General features: G+C 40.0%; 1 pseudogene; it reads left to right on the top strand.

The window, feature by feature from the left end:
• Positions 1 to 826: 826 nt before the first annotated feature.
• On the top strand, positions 827 to 3,162 carry LOC101411271 (STE20-related kinase adapter protein beta-like; annotated as a pseudogene).
• Positions 3,163 to 24,870: the final 21,708 nt, after the last annotated feature.

Below are 24,870 nucleotides of genomic sequence, written 5' to 3'. Positions count from 1 at the left end.
GCTTCACCCTAATGATGGGAAAAGACCTCTTATATCCTCATAATTGTAGGGTCCTGATTAATAAACACTTTGCCTCTCTGGATCTTCTTTTGGAGATCTTTCCAAATCTTTCACTTGGCACCTTCATTCATGTGGAATGTCTGGAGGTTGGGGGAAGGCATGTTTTAGTGTAAACTTTTACTGTCCAACACATATCCTGAAAACAAAAGGAGTCTGTTTGCAGTGTGTATAGAATAATTGTGACAAGCAGTTTACATTTCTAGGGACAGAAATGGGTTGTGTGTGTATACCTGTGGAGGTGGAGATCTACAAAAGAGAAAAGGCGCCATCTTTGCCCTTGGTGGGGTTTTCCACCTAATTTGATTCATCGCAAATTACTTTGCTAGCTCCAGGCTCTCCTTTACCTTCCTCCCCTTACCACCTGACCTTCCCATTTCCCATCCTCCTACAATTTTTTACTATGGTTCCCTTTTCCACAAGAAATTTTGACTGCGCCTATCTTTAGTTCCCTTCTACTATGGAGTAAGGAAGGGAGAATCCACAGCTATCCTCTATCTGAGACTACTTACACTTTAGGATATAAATTTGGACTCGAGATCAATATCTCCCTATCTCTCATAGAAAAGGTTGGATGAGATTATAAATAACCTGTAAATATGCCATGGAAAGGGTAAAGCACAAGTAAATACCTAAAACTGTAGTTCCAAATCTTATCAGACACATTATTTACTTTTTATAATAAAACATCCCCCCTTCCTGCCCTGAAATGAAACTTATATATGAAATAACATTTCAGTATTTACTTGGGCATGTCTTCAGTAGAAACATGAAGGGGTAAGGGTGGGCCTAGCACTCTTGCCTCACCCCTCCACAGGCTGACCACCTGAGAAGAGTCACTGGCGGTGGTCTGCCAGGGCTATTTCTACATCTTGAAGATAAAACAAACATTTTCTACCCTGGAATAGGTGGGTTTTTGTCACTCTCTGTGTACTAAAGCATTTCAATGCCTCTTTGGATTATTTCTGCTCTTCACAAACACAAGCTGAATCACTCAGACCTGAAAAGCAGTCTGACACCAGTCTCCATCATACTTGGTTGGTGAGCCAACACTTTCCTGGTTTCCTCCTCCTTCTACTAGAGCCAGTGATGGGATAGGCTACACCAACATATCACACTATGAACTCCAAGTGGAAACAGGAAGAGGATTTCACAATTTGACTCTGTCCACCTTGGACAGCATACTCCTACAGGAATACTGGTGACTGTAAAAATTACAAATCTGGAAAATTGCACTCAGGAATGCATGGGTCTTACAGAAAGCAGTGATTCTCTTACTGGATTCCATCTAGGTGTTTGGCTATGCTGCAGAAATGAATTTCAAAAGCACACCAGGTGAGTTAGGCCAGTATTTTATTCAGGTAGGAAGGGAAGAGAAATGGAAGAAAATAACAGAGCAGGGGTCCCAAGTAGTGAGGAAGTGGATGGAAAGGGATGAAGAGGGCTGATTTACAAGCTACAATTCCCCATTATAGATAAAAAATTCCCAGGGTTGCTTGCATGGCCACATGGCAGAGGAAAAATGGTGAAAGCAGTGCAAAGAGGGCAGGGAACAGGTTCAGTGGCAGGAGAGCAGAGCAGGGCGAAAAAGAGTGCACGCAAACCTCACAGCTTGCTTTTAAATTGCTAATTATTCCACCCCTTTGCTAATGGTAGGGGAGGGGTTTCAGCAGTTTGCTGTTTTGATTGATTACCCCACCCATCAATTCCTTAGTGAAGACCCAACGACAAAGTGTCTAGAGAACATCTGGGACTTTTCCTTGTTCCCAGGAAGAAACCTTTGTTCTGGATAGCAGAATTCCAGAGGTGGGGGTCCTCCAGCAGCCATCTTGGGGGTTACCAACATCCATGTGGACTCTCTTGCCAGGTTCCAGATCCGTCTATTAATTCCCTATCTTATTAGTCTGCTTCAATTCTATCCCTTTTTTTTCTGGCATCCCAATATTACAATTTATTATTATTTTATTTTTTATTTCCAATATTACAACTTATTGGACAGTTTTCACTGTTGGCAATTGGCTTTGGGTTATTTCTCCATTTACGGCCTACGGTTCAGCATGTCAACTCTTGAGGATTTACTTTCCTGAAGGAATGCATGAAATTTTAATAACATTCTTTTTTGGAACATTGAGAAGGTTGGACTATGTGCACCAAAATGGCTGAAACCAGCCATGGCCTCATTTCTGGTCATAGATTAGGGACACTCTTTGGGCTGTCCCATCTGCATAGTTTGGTTAAGCACAGACAGAGGCACAGGGCTGTGAATGATTTCCCACAGGGCTGTGAATGATTTCCCACAGTTCGACATAAGTCGTGGCTGAATCCAGAACTACTGAGATAGGATTTATATGGATATAATGTGAAGTCAGATATTTACAGTGTTGGGGTTAAGCCTATGAATTAGCCAGTGGGCAAGCACCTTTTCAGGACTCAGATGCTGTTAAGGAAAGGTCCTCATTATAGCCCACTGATTATGAGTATTTTTCCTCAGCCAAAATCCGGAATGAAAAATTCCAGATTCAGGTGTAGACTCTGGGATTGGAGAAAGTGTACTTCTGTCCAGTGGAACATGCACAGCAAATAGTGACAGATTGCAGTTGCCATTCTCAAAAACGTTCTCTTCTGCCTTTTCTTTTTTTTTTAAGTTTTATTTATTTTTTTAATAAATCGTCTTTTTTTAAAAAAAAATACATAAATTTAAAAAATGTTACATTAAAAAATATAAGAGGTTCCCACATACCCCACTTCCCACCCCCCACCCCCACTCCTCCCACATCGACAACCTCTTTCATCATTGTGGCCCATTCATTACATTTGGTGAATACATTTTGGAGCACTGCTGTACCATATGGATTACAGTTTACACTATAGTTTACACTCTTTAGCTTAGTACAGCTCTGCAACACGACTCTGAGAAAAGGTCATCAGCAAGCAGTTTTATTGTCCCACATATTCTTCAAACAGATGAAGAGCAAAACCAGGATTCAATACTTTCACAGTTGCCTCGTGCTTACAACAAGTCATCAATTGCAGTACTTCCAGTGTTACCTTGGACTGAGCCAGAATGCTTTTCCTGATGAAAAATACTCAGATTGGGAATTCTAGGACCACCAAATCATTTTCTGTCCTATGTACTTGATACTTTTTCCTTGATGTTTTTTCTTCTGTATTGCTTGGTACAAATACCAGGATTATACTTGAAAATACAGTTGGTGCACCAAAGAATCTATCATTTTAAACCACTTTGCTCCAAGAGGCTTGCTTATTGCTCCTCATTTACCTCAGAGTGCCATCATAACTCCAGGGAAACTTCAGAATTATTAACCTAGCATCTAGCTACACTTAATGTCTTCTATTCTTGAATTTTTTTCCAAGTTATGACTTATTTCTTCTTTTTTTTAAAGATTTATTTATTTATTTATTTTTCTCCCCTTCCCCCCACCCCGGTTGTCTGTTCTCTGTGTCTATTTGCTGCATCTTCTTCTTTGTCCACTTTTGTTGTCAGCAGCACAGGAATCTGTGTTTCTTATTCTTGCGTCATCTTGCTGTGTCAGCTCTCCATGTAGGCGGCACCATTCCTGGGCAGGCTGTACTTTCTTTTGTGCTGGGCGGCTATCGTTATGGGGGTGCACTCCTTGTGCATGGGGCTTCCCTATGCGGGGGACACCCCTGCATGGCATGGCACTCCTTGCACGCATCAGCATTGCGCATGGGCCAGCTCCACATCGGTCAAGGAGGCCTGGGGTTTGAACTGTGGACCTCCCATGTGGTAGACGGATGTCCTAACCACTGGGCCAAGTCCGCCGCCCCTTACTCCTTTCTTGATATCTCTCTTTCTCTTGCTCACTCTCTTTTTTAATGGTGGTACTGGGGATCGAATCCAGGACCTTGTACATGGGAGGCAGGTGCTCAACTAATGAGCTATATCTGCTCCCTCAATATAAAATTTTTTTTTGCATTTTTTCCTTTTTATCTTTTTTTTCAATATATATTTTGAGTCAGTTATTTTCTTCAGCATTTTGCTGCCCTTAGGGGAATAAGTCCTCAGATATCTTTTTTTTTCTTCTAGATTCATCAGCTGTTTTTTCATCAGCTACTGTTTTTTTTTAATGAAAAAAAATTTTAAAGATACATAGTTCACACAAAATATTACATTAAAAAATATAAGAGGTCCCCATATACCCCACTCCCCACACTTCCCATTCCTCCCACATCAACAACTCTTTCATTAGTGTGGTACATCAGACTGGCTAGTTTATCTTAGCACCAAACCCTTTTTGGTAGAAGGGAAAATGTTTATACCTTCCCATTTTCTATTGTTACTTACAATAACATCAAACAGCCTCAGTCACATTAAATGATTCACTTGAAATACAGAGAAGTTCTAATTTGCTTTCTTTTTAAAAAGGAGCTAAAGTAACACTTTTCGACCTATGGAAATTATATGTCAGAAATCCCATGCTCCCTTAAATAAATATTTATTGAATTAACTGAGCAACACTTTTGATAGCCTTACAAGGCTACGACAACAGATATTGTTGTCAAGGTCCTACTAAGGAGGGAGAGACCTAGTGATTCCCCTTTACTTTGGATTAGGACCCTAAAGAGCTATGTGCTTGGAATCAGGGTAAACCAGAACTCAATCCTCCAATCTTTTAAAATCCCCCACAATGAATTAAGGTGATCCTGGAGTGCTAGTTTCCTCAGATGCCTAACAAAAACAAATGTAAATATTTTCCAGAAAAAATTAATAATCTACACCTCAGATTATTTCTAAAATTTTAGAAAACAATTGCCCATCACACAATAAAAAAGAACCATATATATAAGGAGACAAGATAATATGAACAACAGTAATGAACAATGGACAGTAGAAAAAGTTATGACACAACTTTAAAATAACAATACTATGTTCAAGGAGATAAAAGGTAAGATTGAAAATTTTGATTGAGACATTAAGAAAGAATCTGAAGAAGAAAAAGAATTAAGGGCAAGGGAACATGAAGGAGACGACAATGAAGAATAAGAACAGGCAGGGTCTGGAAATCCAGAACCAAAATATGCTAAAGTAAATACTAAGGGATTGTCTTCAGACAAAGGAAAATGATCGTAGATCCTAGATGGATGGAAAGCAATGAAAAGAGAAAATACTGTAGTAAACCTAAATAAATATTGACTATATAAATTAATAATAATTATAGTAATAATAACAGTGTCTTGTGGATTTAAAATATATCTGACTTAAAATACAGGCCAATAATGGCATATAGAGTGGGAGGAAAATAAATAGAGGTAATGAATTCTGATGTCCTTGCATTGTCCAAAAAGAGATTGAAAGTACCAATTAATATATAGATAGAATTATCATGAATGTGACAGTTACAAATTCAGACCAGTAAACATATGTTCTCAAATACCACAAGTGGTCTTGCCATTGGTAATATGATTTTTCTCTTGGAAAAATTTCCAACAACATGAATTCCAGTCAACCAAGATGGTGCTGTAAGATGCTCCAGGATGCTATTCCCCCATAGAATCTATGAACAACTAACAAAAACTGGCAGAGCTGTCTTCCTCAAAACTCCAGAAAAAAGTTAAAGGATTGCAGTAACCACGCAAGTACTAATCAAGAAAACACAGCTTTAAAAATAGTAAGAGACATAAGTATAAGAACCAAAGCTATAATACTCCTAGAAGAAAACATAGGGAAGCATCTTCAGGACCTTGTGTTAGAGACTTACTCCAAAAGCATGACCAACCAAATTAAAAATAAGAAAAATGAGACTGCAGCAAAATTTTAAAAACTTTTGTGCATCTAAGAATTTCATCATGAAAATAAAAAGACGATTACCTAATAGGAGAAAATATTTGGGAACCACATATCCAATAAGAGTTTAATAACCAGAAAATATGAAGAAGTCCTACAACTCAGCAACAAAAAGACAACCCAATTTAAAAATGGGCAAAAGACTTGAATAGACATTTCTCCAAAGAAGATATGGAAATGGACCAATAAGCACATGAAAATATCTTAGGGAAACGGACTTGGCCCAGTGGTTAGGGCGTCCGTCTACCACATGGGAGGTCCGCGGTTCAAACCCCGGGCCTCCTTGACCCGTGTGGAGCTGGCCCATGCGCAGTGCTGACGCGCACAAGGAGTGCCCTGCCACACAGGGGTCCCCACGTAGGGGAGGCCTGCGCGCAAGGAGTGCGCCCCGTAAGGAGAGCCGCCCAGCGTGAAAGAAAGTGCAGCCTGCCCAGGAATGGCGCCACCCACACAACCTGGAAATTGTACTTCTGGATATATACCCAGGAGGACCAAAAGCAAGGACTTGAACAGATATTTGCATATCAATGTTCATAGCTGTGTTATTCACAATTGCCAAAAGATGGAAGAAATTCAAGTGTCTATCAAAAGATGAATGGATAAACAAAATGTGGTATATACATACAATGGAATATTATTGAGCCATAAAAAGGAATGAATTCTGATACATGAGACAACATGGATAAACCCTGAAGACATCATTTTGAGTGAAATAAGCCAAATAGATATAGACAAATGTTGTATGATCGCACTGATCTGAAATAATTGGAGTAATACAATTCACAGAGTCAGAAACTAGAGTACAGGTTACCAGGGACTAGAGTAGGGGTAGGTTATGGGAAGTTAATGCTTACTTAGGAAATAATTACTTTTTGGGGTGATGGAAAAGTTTTGGTAATGGATGGTGGTGATGGTAGCTATGGCAGATTGATATTATTTTATGAATCCCAAAAAGAGAAAGATTATGTTTGTAAAGTAATCTGTTCCTCTGGGTGTGATACCCTTTGCATTAAAGTCAGCTGAAGGGACTTTGATTAGATTACCTATTAAGATTGCTGTAGGGCTTTTAATTGTATTACATTAGCGAGGGAGGACTCAGGTTGAGTCCCTGCCCCCTCCCTGGGTGTAGGGTAAATGAAGGCAAAATGCCCATTCTGTGAACTCAAGGCCCTGAAAAGAGGATGGGTTGGTCTAACCAACCACCTGTCTCTCATAAACAGGGAGTTAGATGTAAGCATCAAAGAAACACCTAGGATAATAATCGGGAAGTCTGGTAATTGTGTCCCACTGCTTTGTACTCTTATAAAAGCCAACTGTGTCTATTAGACAGCACTGAGCATGGCACAGCACCTCCAGGTTAGCTGTCACCGGGTCCTGTATGTGGGCGGAGCTTCTCCCAGCCTGCTGCCACTTGGTTATTTTTGTACGTAGTAAATGCATAATAGCCACTGGTCTCCTGTGTGGGTTTCTCTGGAATACCAAAGAATTTCGTCAACCTTCCCGGGCTCGACCTTCTGTGTTACATTGGGTCTGTTATAAATGGACACTCACTCAGACACAGGAAGAGAAAGCGCTGACACTTTTTTTTTTCTCTGTCACTTTTGATCCTGCCATGTGATGAGGCTCAGACTGCTGAGGACCCTGGGAGAGATGAGCCGTTTGCTTGATATCTTGCAGCTAAAATTGGGAAGAAAGTGGAACGGCCGAGACTGACATAGAAGGCCAGAAAGGAGACAAGCTTTATGTCAGCTTGCCACTGAAATCAGTAACAAAGCAGAGCAGCTGAGCCTGAGAGAGGATACCCAGAGGGGAAGGCAGAGATCAGCCAGAGATTGGCCGCCGTCTTGCTTAAACATGTGGCAGCCTACTTTGGTGAGAAAGCACCTCTTCTGGTGCCTTGAGTTGGGACTTTTCACACGCTGAGAACTGTTAAGTTTTTACCTCAAATAAATACCCTTTATAAAAGTCAACAGATTTCTGGTATCTGCATCGGCAGCCTTTTGGCAAATTAGAACAGCAGCACAACACTGTGAATATAATTAATGCCAATGAATGATATTAATATACTTGAAAGTGGATAACATGCAAAATTTTAGATTGTATATAGGTGACAAAAGTTTTTAGAAAAACCAAAGGACTTTATGGCAGAAAAAATGGACCCTAATGAAAACTATGGAATATAATGAATACTAGAATTATAATAATATTCATTAATCAGTTGTAACAAAGTTACCACACGAATGCAAGGTGTTAATAGTAGGAAAAAAGTGTGTGTGTGTGTGTGTGGGTGGGCTATATGGAAACTGTATTTTCTTTTTTTTTTTAAAGATTTATTTTTTTATTTATTTCTCTCCCCACCCCCTACCCCAGTTGTCTATTCTTTGTCTGCTTCTGTTGTCAGCGGCATGGGAATCTGTGTTTCTTTTTGTTGCGTCATCTTGTTGTGTCAGCTCTCCGTGTGTGTGGCGCCATTCCTGGGCAGGCTACACTTTCTTTCTCACTGGGCGACTCTCCTTACTGGGTGCACTCCTTGCATGTGGGGCTCCCCTACACAGGGTCACCCATGTGTGGCATGGCACTCCTTGCGGGCATCAGCACTGCACATGGACTGGCTCCACACAGGTCAAGGAGGCCCGGGGTTTGAACTGCAGACCTCCCATGTGGTAGATGGATGCCCTAACCACTGGGCCAAGTCCGCTGCCCGGAAACTGTATTTTCTACATGATTTTTCTGTAAACCTACAACTTCTCTAATGAAAAATTACATTTAAAAAATTCCCAGGAAGTGGATGTGGCTCAAGTGATAAGGCCTCCACTTGCCATACGGGAGGAACCAGGTGCAAACCCTTGGGGTCTCCTGGTGAAAAAGAAGAAGAAAAAGCATGCCCCTGTGGCAAGCCAGTGCCCACATGGCAAGCTAAGTACCTACGTATTGAGTGCCCATGTGAGTGCCCACATGGCAAGCCAAGTACCTACATGGCAAGCCGAGTGCCCACGAGTACCTGCATTGTGAGCCAGTGCCCATGTGGTGAACCAAGTGCCTATGTTAGTGCCCACGTGGTGAGCCAGTGCCCATATGGCGAGCCGAGTGCCTGTGCAGTGAGCCAGTGCCCACACAAATGAGTCACACAACAAGATGATGATGCAACAAAAGAGGGATGAAGAGGAGAGTCAAGGTGAGGCACCAGGAACTGAGGTGGTACAATTGACAGGAAACCTTTCTCTGCATCAGAGGTCCCTAGGATTGAATCCCAGTGAATCCTAGAGGAAAAAGACAAGAAGAGAAGACAAATAGAGTAAAAGATATGGAGGATCACGCAGCAAATGGACACAGACAGCAAAAACAGCAGGGCAGGGGAGGGGGAGGAGGAGGGGAAAATTTTTTTTTTAAGTAAAAAAAAAAATTTCCAACAATGTACAATCTTCCCTCAATTGATCATAGAGGCATTCCTGGAAATCCAGCATATGTTCAAACTAAAAACATATCCTGTGTATACTTGGTAACACAGTAAGAGTCTATGATCAAGTAATTATAAATAGGTTTTTCACCCACATTGATGCTCTGCAGGGCATCTGAACATTGGGCAGGACAATTTTTATGTTCTAAGGAACTCGTCAACACATCTGTCAATCCTGGCCCCCATTCTACTAAAGGCCAGTAGCATGTCCTCAGTAATTGTGGTAAGCAAAACTGTACTCACAATTCCTAAAATACATCCTAAATGGTGGTACTGCCCCTGTTGAGCAACAGGTCTGAATAAGATTGCCTGAATATAGGGTTCATTTCCCATCCTTATCCTTGGTAGGATTTCCAGGTAACAAAACCAGATATACTTGTTATCCCCCAGGCTAAGAGTTCTAGGGGTTGGCAAGCCTGAACTTAGCAATCATACATTTTCTATTTGTACACACTATTTTTAGGGCACTGGTTTTAAAATAGTACATACACACCCCATATTCACCAAGGTCTCTGACCATGTATAGTAACGAGGTTTTGGTCAGGGCATGGCCATGCTACATATGGACTGATGGTTATAGAGTGAGGTAGAAAGCATTTATTTTGTGCTACATTTTACATTTTAGGAGACAAAAATGATAGGTGTGCTGATGTAAGAAGGTTCCTAAGAACGGCTGGTTAGTTAAAGGAGACTCTGCATTGTAAACATTGTTTTCCCTGGCCAAGGAACAGTACTAATATTTGCCTTTCTTTCTGCCTATTGGACACAAAATTGAAGTTAAATAGGGACCCAAAGATAATGAATCTCCTCACCATCATGCCCTTTGAACAACACTTTTAATTAGCATCAATCCAGATATCATTTACCAGACACTAATAGAGTTTTAGCAAAGAAGAGAGAGAAAGAGAGAGAGAGAGAAAGTTGTATGTTTGTGAAAAGTTCTGAGTCACCCTCCAGCATTTAACAGCGTTTGGTGTATTGCTGCCAAAATAAGATAATATTTGAATGAAATGAGAACTCTAAACAATTTAAGGAAAACTTAAGCAGCAAAATCTCTCCACACCCAGATCTATGATATAACATTTGCCCCTCTTAAATTATTCTCGTCCAAAAACCACACTTACTAGCTTAACACCAAGCACGTTCTTTGGGTACTGCAGTTCCTATGTGGGCTATTAAGAATTAAGTGGGGGGAAACGGACTTGGCCCAGTAGTTAGGGCGTCCGTCTGCCACATGGGAGGTCCGTGGTTCAAACCCCAGGCCTCCTTGACCCGTGTGGAGCTGGCCCATGCACAGTGCTGATGCGCGCAAGGAGTGCCGTGCCACGCAGGGGTGTTCCCCGCATAGGGGAGCCCCACGCGCAGGGAGTGTGCCCATAAGGAGAGCCGCCCAGCGCAAAGGAGAGTGCAGCCTGCCCAGGAATGGCACCGCCCACACTTCTCGTGCCGCTGACAACAATCGTGCCGCTGGCGACAACAGAAGCGGACAAAGAAACAAGACGCAGCAAATAGACACAGAGAACAGACAACTGGGGGAGGAGGGGGAATTAAAAATAAATAAATAAATCTTGAAAAAAAAAAAAAAGAATAAAGTGGGGAAGCAGACTTGGCCCAGTGGATAGGGTGTCCATCTACCACATGGAAGGTCTGCAGTTCAAACCCCGGGCCTCCTTGACCCATGTGGAGCTGGCCCAGGTACAGTGTTGATGCGTGTGAGGAGAGCCGTGCCACGCAGGGTTGTTCCCTGCATAGGGAAGACCCACGTGCAAGGAGTGCGCCCCATAAGGAGAGCTGCCCAGCGTGAAAGAAAGTACAGCCTGCCCAGGAATGGCACTGCACACATGGAGAGCTGACACAAGATGATGCAACAAAAAGACACATATTCCTGTGCCGCTGACAACAATAGAAGCAGACAAAGAAGAACACACAGGAAATGGACACAGTGAACAGACAACTGGGGGGGAGGGGAAGGAAGGGGAGAGAAATAAATAAAAATAAATCTTTAAAAAAAATAAATAAATAAAGTGGATTTGAATTAATGAAGAGGAAAGACAAAATGCATCCCAAAGGGAGAAACCATTCAATCATTCATGTATGTGTTTGTTCAATTCTTTACCCAGTTTAAATGAACTTACATCACTTAGCATGTACTCTTATCCCCCTTGCCCCCAATGTCACTCTGAGATATTCTGTTGATTAAACAACAACCCGTGTTAAAGGCAACTTTCTACCTAGTCCATGCTTACATCTATGCATCTAAATCTGACTGAAGAACCAAACCACACTATGAGATCCTATGTTAAATTTATGACCCTAAACCTTAAGTGAATCCTTAATGCTCCTGACAATCATACTATAATTCTCTTGTCCATTTTTTTTTCCTCCAATTCTCCTAGATGACTACTCATATGTTCTCCCCCTCCTCAAACCTCAAAACCCTGTTCACTGCCCTCCTCTTTCTCTTCTGAGGGCCTTTCTTAATCCAATGAGAAAATAGAATGAATTAGAAAAGTACTCCCATAAATACCACCATTTGCATCATTGCCCAAATCCTGGGCTTCTTTCCTTATGACTATGGTTGAATACTCTGTGCCCTCAGAAAAGGCCACTGCTCTACTTGTGGACTAGACACCACCCACCTATTCTCATCTACACAAGGACATCACTCCAGCAATTCCCTTCTCAATCTGCTATGTCAATTTTTCCTTACTCTTTACTGGATTTCTTCCAACAACATGTAAACATTATTTCCCCCATCTTTGAAAAACCAACTATTGAACCCATTTCCTCCTTCAGCTACTACCTCATTTCCCCCCATTTCCTGTTACAGCAAAACTATTCCAAGGGGTTATCTAACTTAACCATCTCCATTATCTCTCTTATTCTTGTTGAATCCAATCTAGTCATGCATTCATCCAATTCACTACAATGAAATCATTCTTATCAAGGTCACCCAGATTTCCATATTATACATCCAATCTTTACCTTACCTGATCAATTAGCAGAATATAATCACTCTCTCCTCCTAGAGCCATTTATCATTTGGTTTTTAGAAGCATACTTATCCAGTCTTCCTACTTATCTAGCTGCTCCTTCTTTGACTTTTTTACTGGATCCTCTTTATCTCCCTGACCTCTAAATTTGCAGTATAACAAGAGTCAGTTCTTGGACCTTTCTTTGGTATCTTCTCTCACTTATTTGGTGATCTAAGCAGTATCATGTTTTTGTTTTTTTATTTTTTGTAACCACTATCATGTCTTTAAACACCATCAAGTATATTCTAACTATGCCCAAATTAATATCTCTAGCCTGCATTTTTCTCCTGAACTCCAGATTCAAATATCTTGATGTCTCCTTAATATCTCCACTGGGGTGACTAATAGACATCTCAAATTAACAAGTTCAAAACAGAACTCCTGATCTCTCCCCACTGTCCTTCTGCCAAACCCTCTTCCTCTTCTGGTCTTCCCCAGTTGATCAGAGCAAAACTTTGATACCATCCTCAACTCCTCTCTTCTCTCACACACCATATCTGATCTATCAGCAAATTTGTCAGCTTAACCTTCAACATATATCTAGAATAGGACTACTTCTACTACGACCACATTGGTCCACATCACTGCTGTCTCTTCCTTAAATTATTGCAGAAACCTCCTCTCCCAGCTTCCACCTTTGACTCTGTTCACTCTAGTCTCAAAACAACACCTAGAGTAATGCTGATAAAATACACATCAGAGTAGGTCACTCCTCTGCTCAAAACTCTCCAATGATATTTTTAGTAAAAGTTCAAGTCCTGAAATTCCTATAAAGCCTTATATGCTGCCAACTGCCTATTCCCTCACCTAATCTCATCTCCTACTTCTTTCCCCTTTGTCTGCTCTGTTCTAACAGCACTCTCCCCACTCTAGCTATTCCTTGAATGTTCCAGGCACCTCAGGATCTTTCCACTGGCTGTTCCTGGGATGCTTTTCCCACAGAAGTGCCTCACTTCCTTGCCTCCTTCACTCAAAATATCACCTTCCCAGTGAGCTCTTCTCTACTTACCTATCAAAAATTGCAACTCCCCAACACACCTTACCCCTTCCCAGCTTTATTTTTTTCTGTAGTTTTTTTTTTACCATCTATAAGAATACATGTTTATATTACTTATATATTTTTTAGCCTATACTTGCCAAACAATGTGAGTTTCACAAGGACAGGGGTTTTAGTTGGTTTTATTTGTCACCATATTCCTAGCACCTAGAAGAGTAGCTGAAATATATGAAGCATTCAGTAAATATTTATGGAATGAATGAATGTTTGCCTACTGTATGCTAAATATCAGTTTTAGGTGCTAGTAAAACTGAGATGAATAAAGCAAAGTTACTTAACATTCTGTACTTCAGTTTCTGCATCTATAAAATGGAAGTAATAACATATCAAATGAGATTCCATGAAGATTAAATGACTGAATATTTTATACTGTTTGGAATAGTGCCTAGCACATAGTAAATGTTATGTTAATTAGACAAACTTTAATTTTTAATCCCTGCCCTGAAGAAGGGCACATGTACTGGAAGACAAAGACATATCTGCAAAAAGCAGAGTGTGCAGTGGTAGCCCAAATGATAAGTAGGATCAGTTTCCCCTTTTGGTCAAGGCAGGCTTCACAGAGAAGGTTTGTGGTAGTTTACATGTTTCTGCTCTTGGTCTACATTCTGGGGGGCTGTGGACCAACTGAAAATTAGATCTCTTCAGATTGTTACTTCATCTAAGGTGTGGCCTAACTGAATCAGATTGGGCTTTAATCTGGGTTCCTGGAGTCCTTTATAAACAGAGTAAAAATCAGATAGAGAAGCCATGGAGAACATCCAGAAGTTGGGAGTCAACAGGACCCAGAAGAGAAAGGCACCACCATGTGTACTGCCATGTGACGAAAAAGTCAAGGACCAAGGATCACTGACAGCCAATCCTAGAATGCCATACTCATCAAGGAGAAAGCATTTCCTTGCTGACACTTTGAGTTTGGACTTCTCCTACCCTCAAACCCATGAGCCTATAAATCCCCATCGTTTAGACAACCTGTTATACAGTATTTATTTTAACATCTAGGAAACTAAAATAAGATCCTATTTAATAACAACCTTGGAGAGTAAAAAAGTGTTTACTAGGTCAGCAACAAGGGCATTCCAAGACAAGGACTGAGAACAAATGTTTGAATCTGGAGCCTGAGAAGTAAGAATAAATCTGTACTCCCACCTTCCAGGAAGTGGTGATGCAGAGTTGTGTCAATAAATCCAGCTTGTTTTTCCTATTTTATGCTTTAATTTCTAATTATGTAAGGAAAGGTTTTGGTAACACTGAATATTAAATTGTATTCATTTCACTGTGTAGGAGAGAAAGTTTAGAGATTGTTACACCCTGGGCAAATGTTTATCCAAGTGCTGGGATGCACTTGGTGGAAAGAACCTGCTAGTTCTAAGTTACCTTAATGTTTTTGAGAGTATCTTAGAGTTTTGTATAGCTGATTGATATTTCCTTATTTTATCTTCTGATATGACAGCTGATAACCATTTAGCTAAAAAGCGTTACATTAGAATTAGTTGATTTAAAAAGAAAATGCTCTGATTTCAATTTTACCATAGGCTTTATTTAAATAAAAACATGTTTTATTTATTTTTACATCATCAGATGTATAAATGAATACTATTTTAAAAATAAAAACAACTCTTTATATCCACTAAAATATTTTCCAAACCTCTGATTTGGGAACAGAAACCTCGAGGTCTGTATGACTTGTACATTCATGCCCCATAGGCAGCATACAGGGGAATTCCAATTATACTCAGAATGTTACTTGGAATCACAGTAAAGAAAGATAATCAAATATATGGAACTAGGAACTTGTGGTAGACAAAATAGTGACTTTCAAAGATGTCCATGTACTACCCACAACCTATGAATATGTTACTTCATATGGCAAATGGAACTTTGCTGATGTGATTAAATTAAGGATCTAAGGATCTTGGTATATGAAGATTATTTTTGATAATCCAGATAGTCCCAATGTAATCACAAATATACTTATAAGAGGGGGCAAGAGATCAAATGTCATAGTTGGAGATATGACAAAGGAAGCAAGAGGTCGGAATGATGCAAGGAAGAGGCCATGAGCCAAGAACTGCAGATGGCCTCTAGAAGCTGAAAATACAAGGAAATAGATTTTCCCCTGAATGTGGCTCTACAGCCATCTTGTTTTAGCTCCTTAAGACTCATTTTGGACTTCAGACTTCTAGAACTGTAAGAGAATAAATTTGTGCTATCTTAAGCAACAAGGTTTGTGGTAATTTGTTAAAGCAGCAATATGAAATTAGTACAGACCCAGAGGCACCTGTATTATTTAGGATTAGGATCAGCTGTGAGTGATAGAAATCCTGAAATATTGGTTGCTTGAACAAGGTATTTCTCTCTCATAAAAATAAAGTCCAGTTTAAGTAGTCCAGGATTAGCATGGCAGCTCTACCATTACCAGGTACCCAGGTTCCTTCTATCTTATTGCTCTGCCATCCTCAACACCTAGTTTCAACCTCATAGTTCAAGAGTACTCAATCTCCAGTACCACATACACTATTCTAACCAGCAAGAAGAAGAAAAGCATGTCTTTCCTTATAAGAGCATTTCTTGTAAATTACACTTATCTATCACAGATCAGAACTTACACATATGGCCACACCTAGCTTCAAAGAAAGTTGGGAAGTACAGTCCTTATTCTAGATGGCTTTGTGTCCCATGAAAAAATAAATGGTCTTATTCCCAAGGAAAAAGAAGAGAAGACATAATAGGCACTAAAGCAATATCTACCACAGCATCAGTCCGAGTTAAGATGATTTTACAAAAAGAACCAAAGTCAGGAACTGAGCTGGCACAACTGACAGAGAACCTCTTTTCCCATCAGAGGTCTCCAGGATCAAATCCCGGTGAATCTTAGAGGAGAGAAAATGAGAAGAGAAGACAACACAGACAGCAAAAAACAGCAGGTTGGAGGAGGGGAAGGGGGAAAATAAATCTTAAAAAAAAAAAAAGAACCAAAGTCTGCAGCAATCCATTAGCTGTCACCCACCATCCATCTTCATCAAACTCAGAAATACACAGCCTAATGGCTATGATTTCCTTTCCCCTGCTCTGATCTTTGATAGGACTTCCAGTTTTGTTCTATCTCTTTATCTAGGAAGTCAAGGTTTATCAATGCCTTTTTGAATGATCTATTTAGATATATTACCATATGTCCAATGAAGTTATTGATATTTTAGCTAGCCTAAGATATCAGTATCTTGATATTGACTTTTACATTGTCAGAAGTATAAATGAATACTATTTTAAAAATAAAAACAACTCTTAATGTCCATTAAAATATTTTCCAAACCTCTAGAGAATCAGTCTGTCTCTTTCAGGTAATTCTACATTTTTCTGCCCTGATCCTACAGTTTATTCTTAGAAGGAAATCTTTTTTCCTCATTCCTAAATTCTACGAAGCTACTTCTCCATGGTCCCAAAGGACAATAACAAATTATATAGGAGAAACGTGCTGTTGGATTTAAGCCTGGGACCAACAGTTAAGTTTCACTCTCTTCTAAATTTTAAGACAATTCACAGCCAGAATTGTCTTAAAATTTGTCACAAATGGGACCAAATGTGATCATGTAGGTGGTTAAATATAAATCCAATACCACCACTTAAAAGATAACTCAAATCAACTTTGAAATTCTTTTTAGCTAGTTTAACAAGTAAGTGAAGTGAATATTTACACATGTGGAATTATAATAGTCAGAGATGTTAGGTACAATTAATATCTTCATTTTACTGATGAAGAAACTGAGGTTTAGAGAAATTAAGCAATGTGCCCAAAATTGAGGGTGGTAAATCTCAGGGTGAGGATTCCAACCTCTTAACAGCAGACTGGGCTTTTAACCATTACACTAGGTATGATTTGAGGAATACAGGGAATGTCTCTGCTCCAAAATATTTCTCCATTATCTTTTAAGATGCCTGAAATTTCACCATTCTTTTGGTGCTGAGAATAAATCTCTCTGGGAAAAGTAAAATTAATTCTTTGGAGAACCCAAGGGTGGAGAAAAGGAGGATCATTGTATTCTTTCTATCTCCATTACCAATACCTTATTTTAAGTCACCATCATTTCTCACCTGGAAAACTGCCAGAACCATCTTACTGGTTGCCATATACCTGGGATAGCTCCCTCCCATCTGTCCTTCACATTAGAGCCAGAGAGATTTTCTCAAAAGGCAGATCTGATTATCTTACTCCCCTGCTGTGTTCTGGACTCCTGCTAATAAAGATTTGAGCTCCATGCTTTAATCCTCATAAACTACCTAAATATCAAATACGTATATCTAATGGTCTCTCACTTACTGCTTTTTTGCAGAAGGCACTTTCTATGCCTGGACTACTCCTTAACCCTCTCTCCAGCTATATCTGGCTAATATCTTCTCATGTAGGTCTCTGCTTAGGAGTAATTTCTTCCAGGAACCCTTCCCTGACACACAAATGAGACATTGCATTCTTCTACAGCCTGTTGAGCTTTCCTCTCTTAAAAGCATGTTTCACAGATCATTGTTATGATCTCTTTCCTTGTCTGACCACTCCTAAGACAACGACTTTTTTGAGGGTGCAGACTGTGTTGTGTCACTGTTAGAGCAAAAATGATTGGCACAGATTTGGCGTTCATAATTATTTGGTAAAGGAAGGGAAGTTGGAGGGCACCAAAGGTTAACCCAGCTGTATTATCTTTTTTTTTTTTAAAGATCTATTTGTTTATTCCCCTTCCCCCCATTGTCTGTTTTCTGCATCCATTCACTGTGTGTTCTTCTGTGTCCGCTTGTATTCTCATCAGGCGGCACTGGGGATCTGTGCCTCTTTTTGTTGCGTCAGTTCTCTGTGTGTGTGGCACCACTCCTGGGTGGGCTGCAGTTTCATGCAGGGCTGCTTTCCTAGCACAGGGGCCACTTCTTGCATGGTGGTGCCCTTACATGGGGGCATCCCTGCGTGGGCTGGCACTCCTTGCATGCAGCAGCACTGCAGGTGGGCCAGCTCACCACATGAGCCAGGAGGCCCTGGGTATTGAACCCTTGGACCTCCTATATGGTAGGTGGATGCTGTATCTGTTGAGCCACATCCGCTTCCCTGTATTATCTTATACTTCTATTGAAAGACACTTTTAGAAAGGAAATAATGAGGTTGGGAGTACTTAAGATCAGCTATTATTTTTTTAGAAATAGTGTTTTGGAAATGTGTAAAAGTGAAATAATATATTATTTGAAGAAAAAAGTTGAATGTAAGAAACCTGACAGATGCTACCTCAGCTAGGTCATCAAAGTCAACATCAACTGTGATAAGTCATACTGATAGTATGTACACTTGACATGATATGATGAAAATATCACTTTACCCTTGTGGTCTTCCTCCCCAAAATCCTAATACCAGTCTAATCAGAGGAAAACATCAGATAACTCTCAATGGTGGGGCATTCTAAATCAGACCTGACTAGTGTTCCTCAAAACTGCCAAAGTCACCAAAAACAAGGAAAGTCTAAGAAACAGTCACAACCAAGCAGACTCTAAGGAGACATGATGTCTAAATGTATTGTAGTATCCTAGGTGGGATTCTGGAACAGAAAGAGGACATTAGCGAAAACCTAAGAAAATCTGAATAAAGTATAGACTTTCATTAATAATAATGTATCCATAATGGTTCATTAACTGTAACAAATATACCACACTAATGTATAATGTTAATAATAAAGGAAGCAGGTGCAGGAAATATAGGAAATCTCTGTACTATCTTTGTGATTTTTCTGTAAATTTAAAACTGTTCCAAATAAAAAGCTTACTTTTTAAAAATGGGCAAAACATTTGAATAAACATGTCACCAAAAAAATTTAAAGTACAATAAGTATAAATGCAATAGCAATAAGGCAAATGAAATTAAAACACAATGCATCCCCTCTCAATCAGAAGCAGAATGGGCATCACCATCCCAAAATCCTCAAGATTGAGGAATGAACAAACATAAAGGGGGGATGCAATTATGGACTAAAGTAGACTTATTATTCTAGTAATGGAAGAACTTGTAACATTGATATAAAGGCAGTGGTCATCAGAGGTTCTAAGAGGAGGGAGAGGGAAGAATAGATTATAACATGGGGCATTTTTGGGACATTGCACTTGTTCTACATGACACTGCAATGACAGATACAGGTCATTATACATTTTGTCAAAACCTTTAAAATTGTGTAGTGCAAAAGTGTAAACCATAATGTAAACTATATACCATGGTTAGTAGCAGTACTTCAATATTGTTCATCAAGTGTAACAAATTTACCACACTAATGAAAAATGTTGTTAATGGGGAAAAGTGTAGGAGGGGTAGGGGTGGTGTATATGGGAATCCCCTATATATATTTTTTTAACAAATCAATGTTATTGATACATATTGATAAAGCATGCAATTTATGCAAAGTGTATAATCAATGGTATTTGGTATAATTACAGTTGTGTGTTCATCATTTAAATCATTATTAAAGAATTTTCATTATTTCCATAATAATAAACAAAAAACAGACAGACAAGAAAATTCCTTACCTCTCAATATATCTGTTTTCCCTGCTGTACATAGTTGCTATTTCTGGCTATTGTTGCACAATTATTTTTTATTTTTTTAAAGATTTTATTGTATTTATTTCTCTCTCCTTCTCCCCCATTGTCTGCTCTCTGTGTCCATTCGCTGTGTGTTCTTCTGCATCTGCTTGCATTAGCTGGAAGCACTGGGAAACTGTGTCTCTTTTTGTTGCATTATCTTGCTGCATCAGCAATATGTGTATGTGGTGCCACTCCTGGGCAGGCTGTGCTTTTTTTCACGCAGGGCGGCTCTCCTTGTGAGGCACACTCCTTGCTTGTGGGGCACCCCTGTGTGGCACGGCACTCCTTGTGTGCAGTAGCACTGTGTGTGGGCCACCTCACCATACAGGTCAGGAGGCCCTGGGATCAAACCCTGGACCCTCCATATGATAGACAGACACTCTATCAGTTGAGCCACATCTGCTTCCCAAATTACTTATTTTTTTTTAAAGATTTATTTTTTATTTATTTCTCTCCCCTTCCCCACACCCCCCAACCCACCTATTTGTCTACTCTTTGTGTCCATTCACTGTGTGTTCTTCTGTATCCACTTGTATTCTTGTCAGCAGCACCCAGAATCTCTTTTTGTTGCGTCATCTTGCTGTGTCAGCTCTCAGAGTATGTGGTGCCATTCCTGGGCAGGCTGCACTTTTTTTGCACTGGGCAGCTCTCCTTATGGGGCACACTCCTTGCGCATGGGGCTACACTATGTGGGGGACACTCCTGCGTGGCATGGCACTCCTTACACACATCGGTACTACTTGTGGGCCAGCTTATCACATGGGTCAGGACGCCCTGGGTTTGAACCTTGGGCCTCCCATGTGGTAGGTGGACGCCCTATCTGTTGGGCCAAATCCTCTTCCCAATTACTTTTTAAAATTAATCCGTTTCATTGAGATATATTCACATATCATTTGATCTATTCAAAGTGTATAATCTGCTTTTTTTTAAGCTGTTAAAAAGTCATTTATTATAAAATTGTAAATTAACAGAAAAATAGATAGAAATTACAAATTTTAAAAGAGAGTGAAAGGCCAGGTTAGATTTAATGTAATCAATTATAAAAAATAGATAGGATAGCAACAAACCTATATAAATGTAAATAATAATTCAAATATAATATAAATTAATTATAACATAATTCTAATTTTTATATTATAGCTCTAGCTACTGGACATAATAATCCCTACAAATAAAATAAATGATTGGTTTAGTTATTTGATTTCCATTTAGGAAATAATTCTTTCTAGATAATCATATTCCTATTTGGGAATTCTTCACATCTTATTAGAAAGAATTACAGCAGATAACAATTTGCCAACTTATAATTTTATGAGGCAGAAAAACTCAAAATCTTGTTCAACAGTAGTCATGCTAACTCAAAACTGATGCAGATAGATTATTTTAATTAAAGAGTATGAATAATAAAGGGTTAAAGAAAAATGACAAATCCAAAAATATATTTCTTCTCCAGTCCTCCTCAATTAAAAGCAATTACAGAATACTGATCACAGGAAAAATTTGCCTGTTGCACTGAGTAATTATTGTTCATATACTATAATGTTGTTATTTTACATTTATCTGGTCTCCTCCAGCTCTTTTTTGGTTACTATTTGCATGGTATACCTTTTTCCAAACTTTCACTTTTAACCTGGTTGTATACTTCTGAGGTGGGTCTCCTGTAGACAACATATATATGGATCATATTTTTAAAGCCATTCTATCAGTCTATGTCTTTTGATTGGGGAGTTCAATCTGTTAACACTCAGTGTTTACCATAAAGGCCGTATTTACTTCATCCATTTTGTCCTTTAGCTCTCTGTTGTCATATCCTTCTATTGTCTGTCTTCTTATCCTTTCGTTTACCCTTCCTAATAATCTTCATTTCTAAACTCTTCTCCAATTCTCTTGCTCTTGTTTTTTCCTATCAGGCTATAGCACCCCCTTTAGTATCTCTTGCAGATCTTGTCTTTTGGTAACGTGTTCCATCAGTTTTTGTTTGTCTGTGAAGGCTTTGAATTCACCCTAATTTTTTTTTTAAGATTTATTTTTTTACTCTCTCCTTCCCCCCACCCCTGCCAGTTGTCTGCTCTCTGTGTCCATTTGCTGTGTGTTCTTCTGTGACTGCTTCTATCCTTATCAGCGGCACCAGGAATCTGTATTTCTTTTGTTGCGTCATCTTGTGTCAGCTCTCCATGTGTGCAGCACCATTCTTGGGCAGGCTGCCCTTTCTTTTGCACTGGGCGGCTCTCCTTATGGGGTGCACTCCTGGCACGTGGGGCTCCCCCATGCAGGGGGCACCCCTGCGTGGCATGGCACTCTTTGTGCGCATCAGCACTGTGCATGGGCCAGCTCCACACGGGTCAAGGAGGCCCTGGGTTTCAACCGCAGGCCTTCCATGTGGTAGGCAGATGTCCTATCCACTGGGCCAAGTCCACTTCCCTCACCCTCATTTTTGAAGGACAGCTTTGCCAGATACAGAATTCTTGGCTGGCAGTTTTTCTCTTTCAGTACCTTAAATACATCACACCACTTTCTTCTCTCCTCCATGCTTTCTGATGAGAGGTTGGCACTTAATCTTACCAAGTTTCCCTTGTATATGATGCTTTTCTTTTCTTTTGCTGCTTTCAGAATCCTCTCTTTAGCTCTAATATTTGTCATTCTGAATAGACAGTGTCTCGGGGTAGGTCTATTTGGATTTATTCTGTTTGGGATGATGTATTACAAAGCGGTGCTGATGCAAAAAAAAAAAAAAAACCCAGAAATTGGTTGTATTTTATAAAGGGTATTTATTTGGGGTAGAAGCTTACAGTCACAAAGCCATAAAGTGTAAGTTACTTCCCTTGCCAAAGTCTGTTGCCATGTGTTCATGCAAGATGGTGGATGATGTCTGTGAGGGTTCAGTCTTCCTCTTCCTCCCAATGCTCTGTGACCCCAGCTTCTTCCAATCTCAGGTGCAGACTGGGATAAGTCTTGTCTCTTTCCTGGGGCTCGTTTCTCTCTGGTCTCAGCTGCTCTGCTCTCTATAAGGCCAGCTTTAAACTGTCAGGCAAATGACTTGTCTTTCTTCCCGGGGCTTCTGCCATGTCTAAGGGAGCCTTCCTCTATCCTCACATGTCTGCCTCTCTGTGTGGTTACTTCCCAGGCTCCAGGAACAAAACTCTAACTTTCTCCTCTGTCATGTCATTTTCTCTGTGAGTCCTACTGACATGGCCCAATTAAAGCCTTAATCATTATTTTACCAAGTAAAATTGAAACCTCTGAATCCAACCCAAACTAATATGACTAGAGGAACAGACCAGTTCACAAACTTAATCCAATATCTATTTTTGGAATTCATAATATCAAACTGCATTGCCCTTCTTGGATTTTGATATTTATGTCCTTCAAAAGGGTTGGGAAGTTTTTGGTCATTATTTTTTCTGTTCACTTCTCCTGATAATGCAAATGTTTGTGCATTTCATATCATTCAAGTCCCTGCGAGTCTGTTCCATTTTTTCTAGTCTCTTCTCTTTCTGTTCTCCTGTTTTTTCCAGTTCAGATATTGTCTTCAGAATCACTAATTCTGCCTTCTAGCAATTCAAATCTGCTTTTATGTGCCTGTACTGTATTTTTTAAAATATTTATTTATTTATTCCCCCGCCTTGTTGTTTGCACTCACTTTCTGCTGTTTCATGTGCTGTGTGCTCTCTGTGTCTGCTTTCCTTTCCTTTTCTGGGAACTAAACCTGGGACCTCCTATGTGGGAGAGAGGTGCTCAATTGCTTGAGCCACTTCAGCTCCCTGCTTTTGTTGTCTCTTATTGTCCTTCGTCTTTGTGCCTCCTTTGTTGTACCATCTTATTGTGTCAGCTCACCACACCTGCCCATTATGCCAGCTCACTGTCCAGGAGGCACCAAGAACCAAACCAGGGACCAGGGACCTCCTATATGGTAGGCGGGAGCTTAACTGCTTGAGCCACATCTGCTTCCTTAATGAATTTTTAATCTCATCCATTGTGTTTTCATTGCCATAAGGTCTGTTACTTTTTTTTTGTAGGCTTTTAAATTGTTCTTTATGCTCTCTCAGTATCTTTTTTTTTTTTAAAGATTTATTTATTTCTCTCCCCTTCACCCCCCACCCCGGTTGTCTGTTCTCTGTGTCTATTTGCTGCATCTTCTTTGTCCACTTCTGTTGTCAGCAGCACAGGAATCTGTGTTTCTTTTTGTTGCGTCATCTTGTTGTGTCATCTTGTTGTGTCAGTTCTCCATGTGTGTGACACCATTCCTGGGCAGGCTGCACTTTCTTTCACACTGGGTGGCTCTCCTTACGGGGCGCACTCCTTGCGCGTGGGGCTCCCTTACGCGGGGGACACCCCTGTGTGGCACGGCACTCCTTGCGCACATCAGCAGCGCACATGGGCCAGCTCCACACGGGTCAAGGAGGCCCAGGGTTTGAACTGTGGACTTCCCATGTAGTAGACAGATGCCCTAACCACTGTGCAAAGTCCGCCGCCCCCAGTATCTTCTTAATATCCTTTATTTCTTTAAATTTTTTGAAGTGATTTAGGACAGTTGTGTGATTATCACTGATTAATTGTATTAAATCTTGTATCTCTTCAAGATATTTGGTTTGTTCTTTTGGCTGGGCCATCTCTTCCTGTTTCCTAGTATGGCTTGAAATTTTTGGCTGATGTCTAGGCATCTGAATATGTTGGTGAATTTACTCTGATGGCTAATTTCTCTTTCTTGCCTATTGTTGTTGTTTTTTCACAGCTCTTCTTTGATATTTAGTTCTATTTATTCTTAATCTTTAAAATTGCCCAGCTTAAGTTTTGGGCCAGGGACTCACTAGTGGTGCACATATTTTCTCCCAGGAGT

This window comes from Dasypus novemcinctus, chromosome 17, assembly GCF_030445035.2.
Source record: "Dasypus novemcinctus isolate mDasNov1 chromosome 17, mDasNov1.1.hap2, whole genome shotgun sequence".
NCBI lineage: Eukaryota > Metazoa > Chordata > Mammalia > Cingulata > Dasypodidae > Dasypus > Dasypus novemcinctus.
This window is presented reverse-complemented; position numbering and strand designations above follow the sequence as displayed.